The sequence below is a fragment of the Tachypleus tridentatus genome, unplaced genomic scaffold (assembly GCF_004210375.1).
Source record: "Tachypleus tridentatus isolate NWPU-2018 unplaced genomic scaffold, ASM421037v1 Hic_cluster_2, whole genome shotgun sequence".
Taxonomy (NCBI): Eukaryota; Metazoa; Arthropoda; class Merostomata; order Xiphosura; family Limulidae; genus Tachypleus; species Tachypleus tridentatus.
Genome location: NW_027467782.1, coordinates 19,259,163 through 19,282,136, shown reverse-complemented (window position 1 = coordinate 19,282,136; position 22,974 = coordinate 19,259,163).

The window sequence follows — 22,974 nt, the reverse complement described above, 5'->3', positions numbered from 1 at the left end:
TCTTTCACTATTTCTGCGTGATGCATAGCAGTACCTAAATCAATGTTCTGTTGCTGCAGTAAGTTGCATAGAGGTAAACTAAAGGAAAACAATTTAACAATGGTAAGTACATTGATGGTGAATTTCGGCTGTGTTATAGAACACAATAATTGATTGGCTTAAATGGCAGAATCTCTGTCTTGCCAACCTGATATGGTCTCAAGGGCATTTGCAACTGCATGGATTAATTCCAGAAAGACAATGACTGAGTCATGCCTCTCAACCAACCGGGTGAGGCAGAGACCTTTCAAACCTTTTTTTTTTTATTCAGGTGCTTTATTCTCCACCCAAAGAACCAAAACATGCTTTCGTTTGGGTGTATTGAGAAAGTTTTCAATGCTAGAAATTACTTCCATGCAATTTCGCACAGAATCTTCTTTACAAATGCTTACCACAATGTATGTTTGATCTATCTCACCAGTTCACGAACAAAAGAAACGATTACTGCTTAATTTCTCGAAAAAGAATAGAAGTGCCGACCCCACAGCTCAAATATCAGTGGAGAACACTACTTTTCCATAACCAAAACTGATATCAGTGGCTATGGACATTTTCCCCGGAGAAAATGATACACGTTCTCAAAAGTTCAGAAATGATATTAAGAAACAAGATGTCATAAAAATATAAGTAGTAAAAATATTTTGTTAATAAAACAATTATTACACTTTCTTTAGTTATCACCGAAGATCGTACAGATATGGCGCCGCCGTATCTGTACAGAAAAAATTAAAACGATAAAATAGATATAAATAACAAGATAGCCGTTAAACTACACTGGTAAGTTAAATACATATACAACACTTTAAAACTTCCCTTGCATAATGAAGTTTGTGGCTCTTTCAAAGTTACTACAAGAAGGCAAATTAAATACACATTCATATGTGACTAAATGCTTTAGTTTTAAATTAACACTCGTTTGAAATGCTTCTTGTTGCTTTAGTTTGTTACACGCAACATGCAGTTGAAAACTTTAAAACTCTAGTAACAATAATAATTTATGATTTTCAACAAATTTTACATAAACGTTCCTGAACAACAATTATCATAACACAGGAAGCACAAGTAACAACGAAATATACTATAAATATCGAAGATCAAGCCACAGTATAGAAATGATATTAAGAAACAAGATATCAAAAAAATATTAGTAGTAAAAATATTTAGTTAATAAAACAATTATTACACTTAATTTAGTTATTACCAAAGATCGTGTGAAACGTTTTTGCGTGTTATTTGATGACGTATAAACACCGATTCTTAATTTATGTTTTTTTTTTGTTAGAGTCAGTTATACTCTTTATCCAAAATATACACATACGTACAAAAAGATATTTACAGATTTGACATATAATTAAAGTATTTTTTTAAAATTCTTCAACCGATTTTGTATACTAAATAAACGTACAAAATTGGGTGACAAGTGTATTTTAAGCAAAGCCACATTGGAATATCTGCTGTATATACCGTGGGATTCTAACTCCCAATTTTAGTCTTGTAAATGAGTAGATTTACGGTAAAGTTTTTAGTTGGCGGTAAAGGGTGAAGACTAGTTGTTCCTTCCCTCCAATGTTACACTGCTAAATTAGGGACGGCTAGTGCAGATAGCCCGAGCTTTGCGCAAAATTGAAAAAAACAACAAATAAAACACACAGAGTAGAAGACACTGAATTCAGGGAAGAAATAATATTTAAGACAAAGAGAGCCTAAAGTGACAATAAATATTTAGAAGACCTCTCTCATTTGTTAGATTTATAAGGTGTTAAAATTATTTTTAGATACAATGAAAAATAAAATCTAGAATATTAGATATATTACTTACTGCAGAAACATAATCCGGAAATGAAAATGAAAACAATTATACGTAGAAAAACAAACACCCGCGTTTAATATGCCGGTTACAACTATCACTGAACAAAACCAGGTGATGTAAAAATATGACAACTTCGTAACAGCTGCGCTTACGTAGCCCAAGATAATAGACAAACACAGAAAACTCAGCACACAAAAAATTGTTGCTGTCAGCAGATTCATTAAAATATTCGTGAAGAATAGAAATTCTAGTTAATTGTGTAAGGTAAGGTCACCTCAAACATCATCGAACAGCAATGTGAACTTGAACTCCTGCTATTGATGCAAGAAGTTGAACAATGTGAATGTTTCGTGCATTATCCTACATCTGTATGTTTTATTCTATCCAGCTTGTTTAGGAGCTAAAAAACACTCCACTAACAATCCAGAAAAAAACACACGCTTGTAATGGAATTCATGATATATGATACAGTTGATAAAAACTGATTATGAACATCCGAAGACTCATTTACACACCCAGTGACTGGATGAAGTTAACTTAGCAACACACGAAAAATACATTAGCTGATAACTGTTCACAATATTATATTTATACTGGACTGTGCTTTACTTATATTCCATCCAATAATAATATTGCTTACATAGACTTTCAGCATTTTCCCCTCACCTCACTCCTGCTGTTCATTAGTTACGAGCATATTAAGATACATATCTAGCATCATAGCCTTTCATTCGTTGCTTTCTTGACAAAAAGAGCTGAAACAGAAATTTGAGTGCTTCCTGGACAGATACTTCGTGCCGTAACATCAAATCTTGTTGTCGTGACAAACATGGATAGTGAAAACGATGATGAGACCATTGAATGATTGATTCAATGGCGCCTTCTAACATGTATTTCATAAACTAATAGAGAGGTATCCAAACCTTTTGGGACAAGAGCAGGGAGATATATTTTATTAGACTTTGCGGACCAGAGGTGTCGTGTTAAAATAAAGTAGGTATTTAAACACGATCAGAATACACTATCACTAATTTATTTCTCACAAGAGCACATATTGAAAATATTTACGATGCACAATCGTCTTTCTTTATCATTGGTGATAAATATGAAACAACTGTTTTTCTGACAAACTTACACTTAACTGAGGTTAAAAATTAGTGTTCCCTCTCATCAAAGTGAGCACAAACGCTCGTCAGATAAGGTTGATATGTAAATAGATTTCAAGTACTTCATCTTTGAAAATGTATTATCACAAAAATAGGTTGTGTCAAAAACTAATGAATCCAGCAGCAAAGATTTTTACATGAGCATTGATCACTTGGAAAGCATTTATAGAACACTGTCAGTTTCCCTTTGAACAGATTTGTATTCGGACATCAAAAACATCTAATTTGAATCAATACTGCATTAAACACACCACCTAACACATTCCTTTTTTACGTTTAATTTCAAATTAATGTATAATACTAAAATTGGACATAAAATCTACAATATGATAACAAGTACTTTACTGTGTTACATTCATAAAACAGTAATTAAATGAGATTTTAAATGTGAGTCTACAACCACAATGACTTGGCCTTTGACCCGTGACTATAGGAAGGTAGTAATGAGGATAACAGATCTGTTAACTGTGACACTTTTTCTTATTAATACCAGAAGTAAACATGAAATAAGTTGTAGTAAAATATGAGAAACCCTAATTTAAAATAAAGAATTATATAGTCCATCTGCTCAAGACCCTGGAATTCCGTTGCCCACCCCTACCCTTTTGGGCGGCTTGCTATCAGCACCTGTAGTGTTCTCACCTGAATAAAGCATAATTTTGTAATTAAACTATGAAACGCTTAATTATAACAATTGAGATGAGTTATCAACAAGAGATAGGTTTATAATTTTTGTAACAATAGAGCTTTAAAGGACTTACAAAGTTGCTGCAAATGAATGAATAAGAAAAACAATTTGATTTGCAAGTTAGGTGATACTTTAAAATTAATCTGATACTACATTTTAGTTCAAGAACTGAATCAACAAAAGACATATGTGTACTAAATAATAATTAATCAAAACTATATCATCTATGCAGTAACCTAGCGATCTGATACAGATTATTAAAGTTAGTTATCGTTAATTATTTATAAAAATTCTCTACATAATATTTTACTATATCATTTCTTTACACTAATAATTACTTGTTTTTAAAATTTCGCGCCAACGTACAAAAAACAGACTTTCTTCACACACAGGTTGCTTATTGTAGTATTGATAACCTGTTAAAGAGATATTTAAAATACCGTTTTGATAAACAACCAGAGTCATCCCTACAAAGGCAGTGCTGTCGCCCATCTGATGAATCATAAACAATAAAAGTAAAGTACAGACCAGCTACACACAAAGAAAAAAGTTCATCATATCAGTGATTTTGTTAAAGGTCACGTTTCGACAAATACGACACAGCACATACGCTATTTAATTCGTTACATGTTGTTTTTCTTGAATATTACGACCCCAGTAACATAGCGATATACCTGCAGTCTCATGATGCTAGAAACCGGGTTCTCACACTGCTGATGGGCAAAGCACAGATAACCCAATGTATAGCTTTGTGCTTAACTACAAACAAACAAATACTTGAATATTCCACAACATTCCTATTTTACGATCACTTTGCATCCTCAACACTGGAGAACCTACAAGGCTTGCGGAGAGATATGGGGACCCTGACACAGTGATTGACCTTGCTCTGATAACTGAAGATGCCAGGGATTTGGCTGTTTTGATAAAGAGCTACCAAGTTGGGAGTGACCACTTCCTGTATGAGGTAAGCTTATTTTACCAGCACCATCATGTCACTCCTTCAATGAAGAAGACCCTGTACAGTCAGAGGGACAAAATTGGGGTTTGGGCTACCATCAAGAAGAAGATCAGGAAAGATAAACCTCCAAGAATCATAATCACATGCAAGAATGCTTCAAACTGGTAGAATTCTGAGGTGGATGCAGCCTGGAAAGAAAAGAACAGATAGTAAAGAGAGTTTGAGCAGTGCAGGGCCACAACTAATTTGGAGGTCCTAACAAAGCTAAGGATTGAAGGTAACCGTGCTACCTCAGGATTCAAGAGAACTGCAACTGGAGCCATCAGAGCACAATAGAATAGGTCATGTGACAAGTCCAACCTCATTACCAGGATGTTTTCGAAGTTTCAAAACAAGGTGAAAGCTCGAAGGTCTTCTGGAAGTACCACTTTGTACAGCGACTTTGGACAAGTACTACTCACCGATGAGGACCAAGGAAAAGTCTTTCTTGATAGATTCATCAGTCAAAGTAGTCACAATAATCAGGATCACCGGACAGTGGTCAGACATGAAATTGGTGGGATGGTTAAGGTGAGTAAGCCCATGCAGTGCTTCAACATGGAAAGTGTGATGGATGCATTCAGGACCATCAAAGAAGGAGCACCCGGAACAGATGGCATCACAGTCAAGAATGTAAAAACCTGTCAAAAGAGTTGATCCAGAGCTTAGCAAAGGCTTATAAACAGAGCTGAAACTTCAGGAGTCGTCTCAAGAGTCTGGACAGATGCTTTCATAAATGCTGTGCCAAAAGCCTCAAGGGATATCATATCATTGTGGTACAGAACTTTATTGGAAAGATCCCCTGAAGATTTGTTGCTCGCTACATCACCAAACAGGTTGAGAACCTGCTTCCTGATGGTCTTGGAGGATACAGACCTCAACATGAAACTTGGATCAATTGCCGCCAGCTTCACAGCAGAAACGTGGTCTAGTTTTGAACAGAAGGAAAACACTCTATCAGTTGCCCTTAATCTGAAGATTCCTACAACAGAGTGTGACTTCCTCTTCTCGGTTACAAGATGTTGTGTACGAATGTATTAGTCAGACATTTGTTAAACTGAAAATTAATATAAAAGTATTTGCCAACTTATTTGTTTCCAATACAAACTTAAATGGTAATTTTTGTAAAGCTTCACACAGATAAGAGAATTGCAGTTTTTACAAAAGACACAGTTTGATAAAAATCAAGTATATTATTCTGCTTAAAAACGTCCTCTAACGAGCAAGAATACAAGAAAAATCTGAATGTAACTAAGATTCTGAAAACTTTATTCATAAATTAACGGTACATTCAGTGACTCAGCGGTATGTCTGCTGGCTAGAATCCGGGTTTCGATACCTGTGGTGGCCAGAGTGGAGATAATCTATTGTTTAGCTTTTTGCTTAATTACAAACAGTCGCAACAAATTAAATTGGCTTGGGACACATGAACCAATCGTATAAAGTTTAGCCCTCAAATTACCGAATTATTTATGACGGGATAAACACGTTACATCAGTTATTTTATACTTTTACCTGTCAACACATCCAGTTTAAATAACTGATCTCAAACAAAATCTCCAATTAATTTTGTGCAAAATAGACAGAAAATACCGACACTAATCAATGGGACTAAGATTAATATTGATGGTATTTTACATATATTATTTGTGTGTCTCGTATGTTATAAGTGGTCCTGTATTCAAAAAATTATCAATACACAAGGAATTTGAACACAAATACTTAAGAAACACGTCTTTAAGAATTCAACAGAGTTTGTTTGGATCTCTTTAGTAATTTTAGTTTCGTTGTGCTATAATGTCAGTGTATTGTGCACATCATCTCTCAGATTAAGTATCTTGTTCTCTTATGACTCAATTTCAATACTGTTAAAACACTTGTGTGTGTGTGTGTGTATGCAGGGTCCTCGAAGATTAAGAATAACAGATATTTTCATTCCTTAAATTTGAAGCACGATTATCATGATGTATTGAAGCCTCCAGAGTGTATAATTCTTCTCGTTATTCATGGCATGCGCACGTTTTGCTCACGTTAAGCATCTCTTAAATGATGTCATTCTAGATCGATTGACAGACGACATAACGCTGCATTGTGGTGGGAGAGGCTAAAAAATTACCCCTCCGGCAGACTTTGGTCCCCTTTAGGAAAAAAAGTAATTACTCATACATTTACATAACATTTTGTTTTATGGCAAAAACATGAAGCTCAGACTCAGGACGAAATGTTTATAACAATAATGTGATATAGATAGTTATTTCAGATTATATAGATTTCAGAAAAACTTCAAACATTACGCTAAAGACCATAAAAAGCCGCAGTGGTTAACGGTACATAAACAAGTCAGTAATTTCAGGGTCAAAGGTCAAAATTACAAAAAAGTTGCTGATGCTGTATTTAAACTGATGAAATCAACTCGAAAGTTCAATCATAATATCTTGTTTCGTCTGTTGTTTACTCTAAATTCACTAAATGATAGATATCTAGTGTAAGGAATTCACTTGAATAATGAAGAAAATACCTAACATCGTACGACGGTGAAGAATTTTAGCTTGAAGCTTTGAAAACTCTTTGGGAATTGACACAAAACAGAAAAGGTGAAAATTGAGTATTTTCTATACGTAAACAGAAATGTACATATAAACGTATAGAAGTATAAAAACTCTCCAATTCCCCCAAAAAAAAAAAATTATTTCCAAGTTTAAAAACGTTGTACTTTGTCAATGGATAAGCGAGTTTACAGTCATGTTTATAACACGTGTTAAATTTCGTATGACATATTTGAAAGACATAACCTTTTGTCTCAATCAGTTATATGCTAGTGTGTTTGGTGTTTTTTACAAAATAATTGCTTATCGAATTTCATCTATTTTATTACATAAACTTTTTGGTATGTAGAACAGTTACATCTATATCGTTACATAAACTATTTGATAAGTAGTACAGTTACATCTATATCGTTACATAAACTATTTGATAAGTAGTACAGTTACATCTATATCGTTACATAAACTATATGATATGTAGTACAGTTACATCTATATCGTTACATAAACTATATGATATGTAGTACAGTTACATCAATATCGTTACATAAACTATTTGATAAGTAGTACAGTTACATCTATATCGTTACATAAACTATATGATATGTAGTACAGTTACATCTATATCGTTACATAAACTATATGATAAGTAGAACAGTTACATCTATATCGTTACATAAACTATATGATAAGTAGAACAGTTACATCTATATCGTTACATAAACTATTTGATAAGTAGTACAGTTACATTTATATCGTTATATAAACTATTTGATATGTAGTACAGTTACATCTATATCGTTACATAAACTATTTGATAAGTAGTACAGTTACATCTATATCGTTACATAAACTATTTGATATGTAGTACAGTTACATCTATATCGTTACATAAACTATTTGATATGTAGTACAGTTACATCTATATCGTTACATAAACTATATGATATATAGTACAGTTACATCTATATCGTTACATAAACTATTTGATAAGTAGTACAGTTACATCTATATCGTTACATAAACTATATGATATGTAGTGCAGTTACATCTATATCGTTACATAAACTATTGATAAGTAGTACAGTTACATCTATATCGTTACATAAACTATATGATATGTAGTACAGTTACATCTATATCGTTACATAAACTATATGATATGTAGTACAGTTACATCTATATCGTTACATAAACTATTTGATTAGTAGTACAGTTACATCTATATCGTTACATAAACTGTTTGATAAGTAGTACAGTTACATCTATATCGTTACATAAACTATTTGATATGTAGTACAGTTACATCTATATCGTTACATAAACTATTTGATAAGTAGTACAGTTACATCTATATCGTTACATAAACTATTTGATATGTGGTACAGTTACATCTATATCGTTACATAAACTATATGATATGTAGTACAGTTACATCTATATCGTTACATAAACTATTTGATATGTAGTACAGTTACATCTATATCGTTACATAAACTATTTGATAAGTAGTACAGTTACATCTATATCGTTACATAAACTATTTGATATGTAGTACAGTTACATCTATATCGTTACATAAACTATAAGATATGTAGTACAGTTACATCTATATCGTTACATAAACTCTTTGATTAGTAGTACAGTTACATCTATATCGTTACATAAACTGTTTGATATGTAGTACAGTTAGATCTATATCGTTACATAAACTATTTGATATGTGGTACAGTTACAACTATATCGTTACATAAACTATTTGATATGTAGTACAGTTACATCTATATCGTTACATAAACTATTTGATATGTGGTACAGTTACATCAATATCGTTACATAAACAATTTGATATGTAGTACAGTTACATCTATATCGTTACATAAGTTATTGATAAGTAGTACAGTTACATCTATATCGTTACATAAACTATTTGATTAGTAGTACAGTTACATTTTTATCGTTACATAAACTGTTTGATATGTAGTACAGTTACATCTATATCGTTACATAAACTATTGGATAAGTAGCACAGTTACATCTATATCATTACATAAACTATTTGGAATGTAGTACAGTTACATCTATATCGTTACATAAACTATATGATATGTAGTACAGTTACATCTATATCGTTACATAAACTATTTGATATGTGGTACAGGTACATCTATATCGTTACATAAACTATTTGATACGTAATACAGTTACATCTATATCGTTACATAAATTATTTGATATGTGGTACAGTTACATCTATATCGTTACATAAACTATTTGATATGTGGTACAGTTACATCTATATCGTTACATAAACTATTTGATATGTAATACAGTTACATCTATATCGTTACACAAACTATTTGATATGTGGTACAGTTACATCTATATCGTTACATAAACTATATGATATGTAGTACAGTTACATCTATATCGTTACATAAACTATTTGATATGTAGTACAGGAACATCTATATCGTTACATAAACTATTTGATTAGTAGTACAGTTACATTTTTATCGTTACATAAACTGTTTGATATGTAGTACAGTTACATCTATATCGTTACATAAACTATATGATATGAAGTACAGTTACATCTATATCGTTACATAAACTATTTGATATGTGGAACAGTTACAACTATATCGTTACATAAACTATTTGATATGTAGTACAGTTACATCTATATCGTTACATAAACTATTTGATATGTGGTACAGTTACATCTATATCGTTACATAAACTATTTGATATGTAGTACAGTTACATCTATATCGTTACATAAACTATTTGATATGTAGTACAGTTACATCTATATCGTTACATAAACTATTTGATATGTGGTACAGTTACATCTATATCGTTACATAAACAATTTCATATGTAGTACAGTTACATCTATATCGTTACATAAACTATTTGATATGTAGTACAGTTACATCTATATCGTTACATAAACTAAATGATAAGTAGTACAGTTATATCTATATCGTTACATAAACTATATGATAAGTAGTACAGTAGTACACATGATGTAGAAATGAAATACATGATGGTAAAACAGGTATAAAATATACTGTTTAAAGTTTGAGACAGGTTTCGTGACACATTAAGAAGAAATGAAATACATGATGATAAAACTGGTATAAAATATATTGTTTAAAGTTTGAGACAGGCATAGTAACACATAATGAAGAAATGAAATACATGATGATAAAACTGGTATAAAATATATTTTTTAAAGTTTGAGACAGATATAGTGGCACATGATGAAGAAATGAAATACATGATGGTAAAACTGGTATAAAATATATTGTTTAAAGTTTGAGACAGATATAGTGGCACATGATGAAGAAATGAAATACATGATGATAAAACTGGTATAAAATATACTGTTTAAAGTTTGAAACAGATACAGTGGCACATGATGAAGAAATGAAATACATGATGGTAAAACTGGTATAAAATATATTGTTTAAAGTTTGAGACAGGTATAGTGGCACATGATGAAGAAATGAAATACATGATGGTAAAACTGGTATAAAAGTCAGTAGTACGAGTGCACAAATCTTGAACATCCAGTAAAGTTTAATTTGTTAACATTCTCAATCGATTTAGTTATGAAATTTAACACTAATTGTTAAGGACACTTTCTGAGATGTCGCTGAAACAGATAAAATATAACAATAAACAAGATTTAGTGAATATATATTTTATATACGTTTTATCTCAGTTGTGGAATATTCGATTTAAAATGTTTCATTATAATTAGAGTTATAAAAACCATTCAACCGTAACTCATGTTGTTGATTTTTCAGAGAAAACTACGTTGGGCTATATGCGGAGAATCGAACCTCGTATATCAGTTTAGACATTTCGCTGTTCCACGTGTAATATCTAAATCGATCGATTGGTCTCTAATAAGTAGACAGAAACTGTTTAAACATAGTGTACAATATTCCTTGAGTTTATATCCTCTCGTAACACGCAAGAGAAACAAAATGATAAAATGTTCGCAGACCTTAACTGAATATTTACATTGGTTACAGTAAATCATTGATGTTTGTTTCTAGAGACGATTCATCAATTGGTTTAAGAATTACAATCACAAAATATATTTCATTTTATTCTAAATTATAGCCATATATCTATAGTTCAAGTTTTGTGAAATCTAATGTGAATTGTAAATATTCTGTTAAATGTAGTTACGCTATAGGGAGTTATGTTGTGATTAAGCTATGTTACCTATACATATTCACGTGTTATCATCCGGGAACTGTTCAGTAGTACAAATACACGATTCTTTGTGATATTGTTTAAAACATAGCATGAAAGTCCTAAGTAACAGGACCTTTAAAACGTATTGTTTGAAAACCATGTGCACATCATGACTTCATTATTCTTGGACAATATCTACAACGTCTTGTTTCAAGCAAGCAAATGCACAATACAAGGTAAACAGATGTATAGAACGAAGTTAATACACAATACTAGGTAAAGAGATGTATAGAATGAAGTTAATACACAATACTAGGTAAAGTGATGTATAGAACGAAGTTAATACACAATACTAGGTATAGAGATTTATAGAATGAAGTTAATACACAATACTAGGTAAAGTGATGTGTAGAACGAAGTTAATACACAATACTAGGTAAAGGGATGTATAGCATGAAGTTAATACACAATACAAGGTAAAGAGATATATAGTACAAAGTATGGTAAGGGGGTGTAGAATGAACTTAGTACACAATACTAGATAAGAGAGTGTAGAATGAAGTTAATACACAATACTAGATAAGATAGTGTAGAATGAAGTTAATACATAGTGCTCGGTGATGGAGTGTAGAATGTGGTTACAACACTGGATTATGAACAGATTTATAAGGCTTAAGATGTTATCCTTTAGGATTTCCACACAACCAGTAGGCACGAATCCATAATGTTAAAGAATTTCTATCCAATTCGAAATTCACCGTGCAGTTTCACAAGTTATCATTGCAATGAAATAGGTGTATTACATTAAGAATCGTCTTAGAACAAATTAATTCTGGTAAGAGATTCCCAAGGTGCGAATGAAAGAAATAATATAAGAAGGTTTTACTGGTATTTCTAAATTATATTAGAGAAATGTAATCGAAAGCATTATGAGACCTAACCTGTCTCATGTGATTGCTAAGATAAAAGAAGATATAACTTTATTTCAGAATAATATGCCCATGGTTGCAGTAATGTAATAGAATGATATGATATTCAACATTATATAATCATATTATCTTGACTGACAGTGTGACGTGTACATTAAATCATCAAATTATTTACGGTATTCTGACAGAAATAACCTTTACCTTTGTGTGGAAGTTTTGTTTGCTTGGTAATGTTTAGAGCAAAGCCAATTTAGGCTATCTGTTGTATCTACCACCGGGAATTGAACCCTGGATTTTAGCGTTGAAAGTCAGTAAGATTGAAGCCGTCCCACCAGAGGGACAAAATAAAAAAAAATATAGCAAAGAATTATGGACAGTTTTATCACCTCGAAAAACAGAAAAAAGGCAATACATATATAAGTTAAAACACTTTAATTTATTAATATATGTTTATGTTTGTGAAGTTAACGATATTTTATCCTGATTATGTGAACATTTTTAGTAATCATATTTTCTTTATGAAAAGCATTGTGAATACCTTAACAATTTATTTTGCATGATTCCCATCATTTGCTAGTAACGCTAGTTTGGTGCAATGTAGAGAAAATTAATATTGATAAAGTTAAGTAAACAAAATTACAAGGAATGATTACATTGAAAACAGCAAATCCAAATCTTTGACTAATTATATTAGTTTGTTTTAGCCTAAAAACAAGCCGAAAACAAAAATAAATTAAAAAATAACAAACAAAATAAAAAACGCTGAACTAAATGAAAAGATCCCAGGATACAAGCTATGATGTGGGATATAAAATGTACCCTAGGTTTTGGAGGTGACTGAAGAGGTAGGGGGCCACACTATGGTGGGGATACACCGTCTTAACCTCCATTAGCCAGTCTCACATAAAGAAAGAAAATAAAGGAATAGCAATAGATACAGAAATAGAAAATAGAAATTGGGAGAGCAAGATGTGGGTGCTGAAGCCCACAACGTCCAACATCCATATCACCCTTCACTGCCTGCAGGGAGTTATGGGAAGGTGACTGATTTCCAAAGTAAAGAAGAAAATAATGAATTGAAAAATAAATATAAGGTAAGAATAAGAAAAAGAAACAAACAATCTGTAACAGTTTCATCAACTGACATTCACACCTCAACTCATTCAACAATAACTTCATGTCTGAAAAGTACATTGCTGGTATTTACACTTCATAATGATCCACAATGACTCTACCATTGCACTTTACAGCTCACAATGGTTAACACTAACTTCTAAACATTTTCGTTGTTATCCGCTAGAAATGTTCAGTATATACTTTTTACCTAAGTGAAACATTAGCTAAATAGGCGACTAATTCATTTTCTCAGGTAGTTATTATTGATCACGCATGCGTTGATCATAATCGATCAAGTCTACTAAACAGGAGCCATTTTTGAATAAATCAGCGCCATCTTCAGGCAGACTGTGAGTGTCATATTTCTTGTTATCATTAACCAATAAACTCCATAATTCCTACATAGCCTATTTGTATTGATTCAGGAAAGTTACGGTTTGATGAGACAACAGAAAGTCTCATTCATTTATTACCCTGTTTTTTTTACGATTTCCAAATCCCATGTGCACAGCTGACACTTTATGCACCTGGCAGTTTTCTAGCAGAATTAAAACAGCTTTTAGTGTCTTCATCATATCGCACTGTTTGTGGTAAGGGCTACTTTTAGGACACCCTGTTATGGTATTGTTTCTCAGAAGACAACATGCAACAATAAATAAGAGATTCATCAGTTCACATCCCTGTAATATATCTTAACCTGCAACCATTATATGACTTTCACCATGGAATTCAACCTTGCGAAATCATCTAAACTTATATTCTTAGTTAATGGGAAGTTTTAGTTCGCGATACAAATGAACTTAGATTAGCCAGAACGAGTCTTGTTTTGTCTTGGAATTTCGCACAAAGCTATTCGAGGGCTATCTGTGCTAGCCGTCCCGAATTTACCTGTGTCAGACTAGAGGGAAGGCAGCTAGTCATCACCACCCACCGCCTACTCTCAGGCTACTCTTTTACTAACGAAAAGTGGGATTGACGTTCACATTATAACGCCCCCACGGCTGGGAGGGCGAGCATGTTTTGGCGCGACTTGGGCGCGAACCGGCGACCCTCAGATTACGAAGTGCACGCCTTAACATCTAGGCCATGCCAGGCCCGAGGGCATTGTCACCAAAATGTGTTATAGTTGTTACAATGTAAACATATTGTCATCATTCATTATATCAAAACCTATTCATAAAATACTCATTCTAAAAAGAACATACATTGACATTCGCAGGCAGAAAGAGTGTGGAACATGCCACAACTGTAACCACGTCTAACCAATAACAAAACCTTAATTAATAAACACTGCAATATCTCCGTAATGAGCCATATCTGTCCGTTGATATTGTTTTGTGTTGGACAGGACTGGACAGCATAGCTGGCATATCTGCAGATGAAGAAACAAGACAATCGGTTTTACCAGTTCATGATTTTTTGCACATGCGCATTAGAATAAGATGATTTTCTTAGCAATCACGTAAGGTGTTACATTGTCATTGACTGTCCAATATTTTTCGTCACTATATCGCAGGTAGATGATGAAAAATATTAACATACCATTGCCAGTATAACTTACCAATTGTGCTTATGGTGTTAAGTTTCTGTGGCGACGGTGAAACTATGCCAGTAGATGTATTTGTTTGCTAAGGACTAACAATGTAATAAAAAAACTACTTATTTGTTTCTTTGGAGCAACTCCCGAATATTTTATTTCTCGTTTCTCTCTTGCTAGTGAAGAAACTATGGTTGAGCTATTCGACCATAAGTGAAGCGGCACGTGTACAGATGAATAGGAAAAAGATCTTTATTGATGTTTGAAATGTATCGTCACTTCTGATAAAGAAAGGCCACACAATGTTCAGGTTATCTTTAAGCTTTTCTAAATGATTTTAGATTTACGTTCTCTTTATCTCAGAGACTTTCATGATACTTGAATTGAACTTGTTGGCTTACGGTCTAACGCATCAATTGTAACAAACTGAATGTTGCTACACGTTTCTTTTTTTTTCAATACTTCCAAGTATTCCACTATCTGATCATTCTTTGTAGAACGATATAAACTATATCACAACCTTTTGTAACACAATTTCAAACTTTCATTCTTAAAAGACTTATGTTTCTTTATGAGGTGTTTCTCCAATAATGCATTTGTCGTTTTAGTTCTGTTTTACGTCAAAGTTGTATGTCAGTAAAACAAAATCGAACCGTAATAACTTTATTATTTACATTTTGATATTTATTTCTTATCAGTGTTACGTCTACGTCTCATACGTCTATTACTTAATTTGCTATTATCATATTCACTTTGACCTTGATCTGGCAGAGCGTGTACTACAAATTATCATTGTTTAAGTATTGGCTTACCAACTATAGCCAGGTGGCAACTAGCACTACTAATAATACACAAACATACATTTTATTTGTCTCTTTTGGATATATGTGAAAACTACACGAGAGACATCTGTGCTTTCAATTTTGAGTTGTTAGATTCAAAAACACAACAACAACAAAAACCAGCAACCGCTGGAAACTCTTGGATTTATCTAATCGAATAATGAAATGTAATTGTTACTCCTATAACACATCCATAGCTTCAAAATACGATGCTTCGATAACGGGACACAAACCAATAACTCTTTGCTCGATAGTCCCTTATATATATGTAATGTAGAAACGTAGCTACAGTCATTATATTATTACCGTACCTGTGAAACTAAACAATAGATAGTAATGGTGCTAATCAAATGTGTTTGTGACTACAATGTGTATTTATGGAAAAAGAAATTGTGAATATACCATTATAAAATTCAGTGATCTGTTGTCTAAGTCTGATGTGTAAAATTGGGTCACATTTACTACTATGGAATCAATATTAATTTCTGTATAAAGTATGGTTAAGTAGCTTGTTGTAATGGTTTCACATCTAATAAACTTTCTTACAATTTAATCGATAGTTTCAGTAGATATAATTTTCATCACTTACTCACCACTTTGTCCCCCCTAGTGGGGCTAAGGTAAGCTTACGTACTTGAAATAACCTGCAGATTGTTAACTCATTCTACAACAAGATCGTATTCTGTGTCGTATAGCTTTAGTTACCATGAAAGTTTATGGTTGAGTTAAATTTCTGAAGTTCAGGATTAAACTTGTCTATTTTATGCTCTTTGCTAAAGATAATTTTACACTACATAGAATGTATAGAAAATATATAAATATCAAGACATTTCTTTAACACTATTTGAATGGTGACTGCTTTACTCGGGTTATAGAAATATTCGCCTAATAATTAACATTTTTTTATTATTTTATTGTTTTATCTATTATTTTCTTGAGTGGTAACCGATTTTTCTCTCTTCTGTGTCTTTTTTTCTAAACGAGTTTATAGTTTTAAATGTTTACAAAATTCTTTCATAATAACGATATTTTAAAGTAGTTAATGTGTGTAGTTTAAACTGGTAATTGTAACTATAAATTTATCCACATAGCAGCATTCAAATATACTAGGGTTCTGTGCACTGTTAACGTGCCTGAGACTTGTGGCTCCAAAATCGCCAAAGAAAGAAAAAATAGCTTCAAGAGCTGGCGGTAGGTGGTGTTGACTAGCTGTCTTCCTTTTGAGCTGCCACCTGCAGATTCACACTTCTAAAAATCGGGTTTCGATATCTGTGGTGGGCATAGCTTTGTGCTGAATTCTAAAAGCACGACCTTCTGAGTTCTAATTTACCGGACAAAATTATAGATGGCTGATTTACGATGAAAAAACGTAAAGTAGAGAAATTACATTTATTGTATAGAGCTTGTTATAGAAACAAGTGTTCGCGATTTTGCTTAAATTTCTTACCAGTTTCTATGCAGCTTTGGGAAGTATACAAGTAACAAATATAAAATGAAAAATGTAATCGCTACTAGTAAATATTTCACAAGTGTGTTAAGGCGTTCGACTCGTAATCCGAGGGTCGCGGGTTCGAATCCCGGTCGCATTAAACATGCTCGCCCTTTCAACCGTGGGGGCGTTATAATGTGACGGTCAATCCCACTTTTCGTTGGTAAAAGAGTAGCCCAAGAGTTGGCGGTGGGTGGCGATGACTAGCTGCCTTCCCTCTAGTCTTACACTGCTAAATTAGGGACGGCTAGCGCAGATAGTCCTCTAGTAGCTTTGCGCGAAATAAAAAAAACACAACAAAATAATATTTCACAATCGGTATTAGAAGATTTCAAGCAACAAAACAGTGAATATTGCACGAATGAAATACATTTGTTGTAATAAACGAATTATTTAGTGTTACATTATCGGTAAGTGTCTGTAACATTGTTGGTCCATATCCAGCTGAAAAGATATAAAATTATATCTAAACGGTAAGGAAAACTTATGGTTATGACTTCGAAATATACTCATCAATATATCCCAACTCATAATCGATAAGATAAAGAATAGCTAATCTTATATTCCAGGATTTGTTTATAACGATAGTATCAAGTTGTGCTTTTGTTGATTCTGTTAATTAATTAAACAAGTGAATTTTCTTAAGCAGCAGTAAACATCTAATATATATATATATATATATACTGCAGCGAAGTTTATGTTCGAAAATATATACGAAACATTGAATGTTAATAAGAAAGCATTATGAAAACTACATATAACGTTACAGCGTATGGAATCAACACTTAAATAGCCTAATTTAGGCTTAATATCGTATTGATTACCATAGATATTTTAAACTAATAATGAGGCAGGTTTTAATGGAATATCCTCATTTATTATCCAATTATGTTTAATTTTATTAAATAAAGAGGACATAATATATAAACCTCTGCATATAATAAAATAAACACCTGCCTCAAGCTAGTAGGACAGTTTACATAAAATTAAAATAAAACTTCTATATACAGAAATTCTGCTTAGCTTTATTCGTATTACACTATCCTACAAGTCAAAATATAGCAGACAGTATTCAAACATTGACGCCTTCAAGTGACTGTCGACCCTCTCGGCTGAATCGAAGCGGAAGAATCACTCGTTAGGCCCGGGTTACAAACTAAGGCTCATTCTGAAACACTAATAGAACCTTTTAAGATGGTTTTGAATCTGGTTCAGCAACCCAATATATTACACTTTTTCTCTAATTATCCTGAAAATACACTTTCTAGCACAAAGTGCACGTTCCATTCAGTTCAGTTTTCCACAAGAAATAGCTTTCATAAAAACCGAATCTATAATAAATTTTACTCAAACATAGGTCATTGGTTAAAGTTCACACTAATACATTATTGATACCAATGATTCACATTGGGAACCTCAATGTATTATTATAGCTTTCATCCTCTCAAATTATCCATTTTATTTGAAACCTATCATTATGGGCGGTGGTTCACGAACTGAGTAAGGAGTTGAGTCATTATTGTTCTAGGTGAACTAGGGATATCAGTGACATAAACTGACAATTTGATGTTTATCTTCTTGTGTGTGTTATCCAGATGCTATGTGGACCCGTAAACAACAAGGACATGGACATATAAAGAACTTTAAGTGAAATTTAATATACCTAGACAATTAAAATATGATGTCTTACTGCTATTGTTAGAAACATTTAGAAGCAGACGTGTCTTTTGTGATATTATAATTCAAAAAAAGCAAAATAACCTTGACCCAGTTTAGTATTCCTCACCCATTGCACGTGCTTTCAAAGCTCAATAAAATGGAAACAAGTGTCGAAAACTCTGAGTAACAAAACCCTGACAAAATAACGGGTTACAAAATCACACACGTAGAGAAAACAAGACATTATTTAGAGTGATGTAACATTTCTTAAAATTACAGCGATACTTACAGAAAGTAAAAAGGGGGCATAATTTACCTATTCAAGCAGAATACGTAGGGATTAGGCGTGAGTATCCAGGAGTATCCAAAGACTTTTACTTAACGTGTTCTGTAAAGCAAATTTCCTCAGAAAAGTAACTGTCATAAGGACACCCGTAGCGTACTATTCATCAACCTAATCTGTACACTCATACACTCCGTTTCAACTTCGTAAAGCGTATATTTCGAAAATTCTCTCAAAACTACGTAAAGTTATATGCTTTAATTCTGGTCGATCATTTCCAAATTAGGGAAAACATACAATGAGCAGAACTCGCTGCCAACGCTTGGGTTACTCTAATGAAATAATGGACAAAATGCTTGTAGTGTAATACGCTAACCGTTAGGTCATTTTTATAGCAGTCAATGCTTGCTTCAAGTTCTACTAAATTCTACTATCGTTCATTTGACTGTTGACAGATGACTGTTGATAAAAGACTGCCGGTGCATTTTTACTTCCGACAAAGACATACCATAATAATCATTCCATTTTAAGGGTTGTGGTGAATATAGGTATTATATTATCGGAATATCATGAAAGCAACTATTATCTTGTCAAAACCTTGAACAAGAAAATTACATCATGAAATTGATACCCTTACAAACGTATATAATAATAGTGTACGTAAGTAATAATAGTGTACGTAAATAACAATAGTTTACATAAATAATAATAGTGTGCGTAAATAATTATACTGTACGTAAGTAATAATAGTTTACGTAAATAATAATAGTTCACGTAAATAATAACAGTGTACGTAAATAACAATGGTGTACGTAAATAATAATAGTGTACGTAAATAATAATAGTATACGTAAATAATAATAGTGTACGTAAATAATAAAAGTGTACGTAAATAATAATAGTGTACGTAAATAATAATAATATACGTAAATAATAATAGTGTACGTAAATAATAATAGTTTACGTAAATAATAATAGTATACGCAAATAATAATAGTGAACGTAAATATAAGTGTACGTAAGTAATAAGTGTATGTAAATGATAATAGTGTACGTAAATAATAATAGTGTACGTAAATAATAAGTGTATGTAAATAATAATAGTGTACGTAAATAATAATAGTATACGTAAATAACAATGGTGTACGTAAATAGCAATGGTATACGTCAATAAGAATAGTGTAGGTAAATAATAAGTGAACGTAAATAATAATAGTATACTTACTTGTAATAGATCGATACACTTGTTTTACCAACAGTATTACTCAGTTACTTTATTTGTTCAATTATATAAACTTGTTCGTTGTACAAGAAAGTGTTTTGTTTTCAGAACATAATTATTTGCACCGGCAGTCATTTATTATGATACAGAAATATCGTGACACCTGTTACACATGTTGTTCCAGGTAGAGGTTGTAATCTTAGTTTATCTTGCATTGTTGGAAGGTGAACGTAAAAGAAGAAAACACAGCAGTAAGTCTATGGGCCTATAACGTTAAAATCGGGTTTCGATACCCGTGCTGAGAATAACATTGTGAAGCTTTGTGCTCAGCTTCAAACAAACAAAGTAAAGAAAAATAGATAATTGTGACTTGTAACTTTCTAAAGGTTCCGGAGATGAAACCGATTGCATAAACCTGAGAAATTAGATAATTTTGGTGGCTTGTTTTTAGGTAAGCACAGAACTATAAAAGCGGATATTTGTAGTTTGTCCACTACCGGTAGTGATACTCACTATCTAGTGTTTCAAGTATGTAGACATACTGTCCTCTGAATAATTTTATTATATTTTTAATGCTAATTTCTACTACCTAGAATGATAATTTCAGACCTTACTTGACTGTGTTATCACCTTATAACTGATGGCTTTTATGAAGTGAAATTATTGATACCATATGACAAACCTATTTGTGAATTGAAATAAACTATAAATTGTATTATGTTTCACGTAGTTTTATGAGATATGGACATTTAAATTTTCTTAAAATTTAATATGTCGCTCCAACTTTTGGTTAAAGACAAGATAAATAATCCTTATTAAAACTTACTGAAAAATTGATTATTCATATAAAACTACTTTTTAATATATCATTTTTGAAACTATCTTAACTTGAACAGTTTATTTCAAGGTTTATTTATATATAATATTATTTTCTTCAAAAATTATTCCGTCTACAACTTTTACAGCATAATAATAATTGCTTAATAATGAAAAAAACTTTCGATTTATTTACTAACTTGAATACTTGTTTCTATTATTGTAAATGGTTAACCTAAATGTGTCATTTAAATCTTATATAGTTGACTGCAAAAAAGTTATATTTTATGTTTATGGCAATAATTATGATCTAATTGATGGAAGGATCAAACTATGTGATCAAATTGATGGAATGAGTGTCTGATCAAACGATATGTGATCAACTTGATAGAATGTGTATCTGATCAAACTATGTGATCAAATTGATGGAATGTGTGTTTGATCAAACTATGTGATCAAATTGATGGAATAAGTGTCTGATCAAACGATGTGATCAAATTGATAGAATGTGTATCTGATCAAACGATGTAATCAAATTGATGGAATGAGTGTCTGATCAAACTATGTGATCAAATTGATGGAATGAATGTCTGATCAAACTATGTGATCAAATTGATGGAATGAGTGTCTGATCAAACTATGTGATCAAATTGATAGAATGTGTGTTTGATCAAACTATGTGATCAAATTGATAGAATGTGTGTTTGATCAAACTATGTGATCAAATTGATGGAATGAGTGTCTGATCAAACTATGTGATCAAATTGATGGAATGAGTGTCTGATCAAACTATGTGATCAAATTGATGGAATGAGTGTCTGATCAAATTATGTGATCAAATTGATGGAATGTGTGTTTGATCAAACTATGTGATCAAATTGATGGAATAAGTGTCTAATCAAATTCACCTTCTTGTTACCAAAAAAAACAGTAGTTGGAAATTGTCAAATTCATTTAATGCCATAGGTTAAACATGTATATAGATGTCAATTTTACAACTTTTAAGTATTTTCTAAACAAATTTAGGATCCAGAGGAGTTTTTTCTTAAATTTTAAAACTTCGATCAGTTCTAACTCATCGAAACACACTTGTCGCTGAACATTAACTTAGTACTAGTCTGATCCGCTGATTGTTATTAAGGCTTTGCTTGTATTTAAAGTAGCATCCTGCCTTTTTAAAACACATAATTTGTTTGTTTGATGTTAACTGCAAATCTACACAGTAAACCGTCTTTACTCTGTCTATCGAGGGCATCGAAACCCGAACATAGAATTATAAGCGTTTAGACTCATCACTAAACCATTGGAGGAGAGAAAACAGCTTAACTTGAAACTCTATTTATCTGATTTCTTGACTGAAACGTTTAAAACCTAACGAGGAAAACGTCTGAAAATGATCAAAATGTGTTTATCTTTGCCTCTTTTTCATTACATGTCGGTGTTCGACTTGTTAACTTATCCAGTTAAACAATACAGATAGTTAAAGTGGAAAAGTGGACACAAACATGTGAAGGTGTATATTACTGAAGTTGATTATTGTTATAATACAAATTGTAAGTTGTTATAAAGTGTTTTTCTTAATTAAAGAAGAAAATCTTACGTTGATTATCTTTTAAA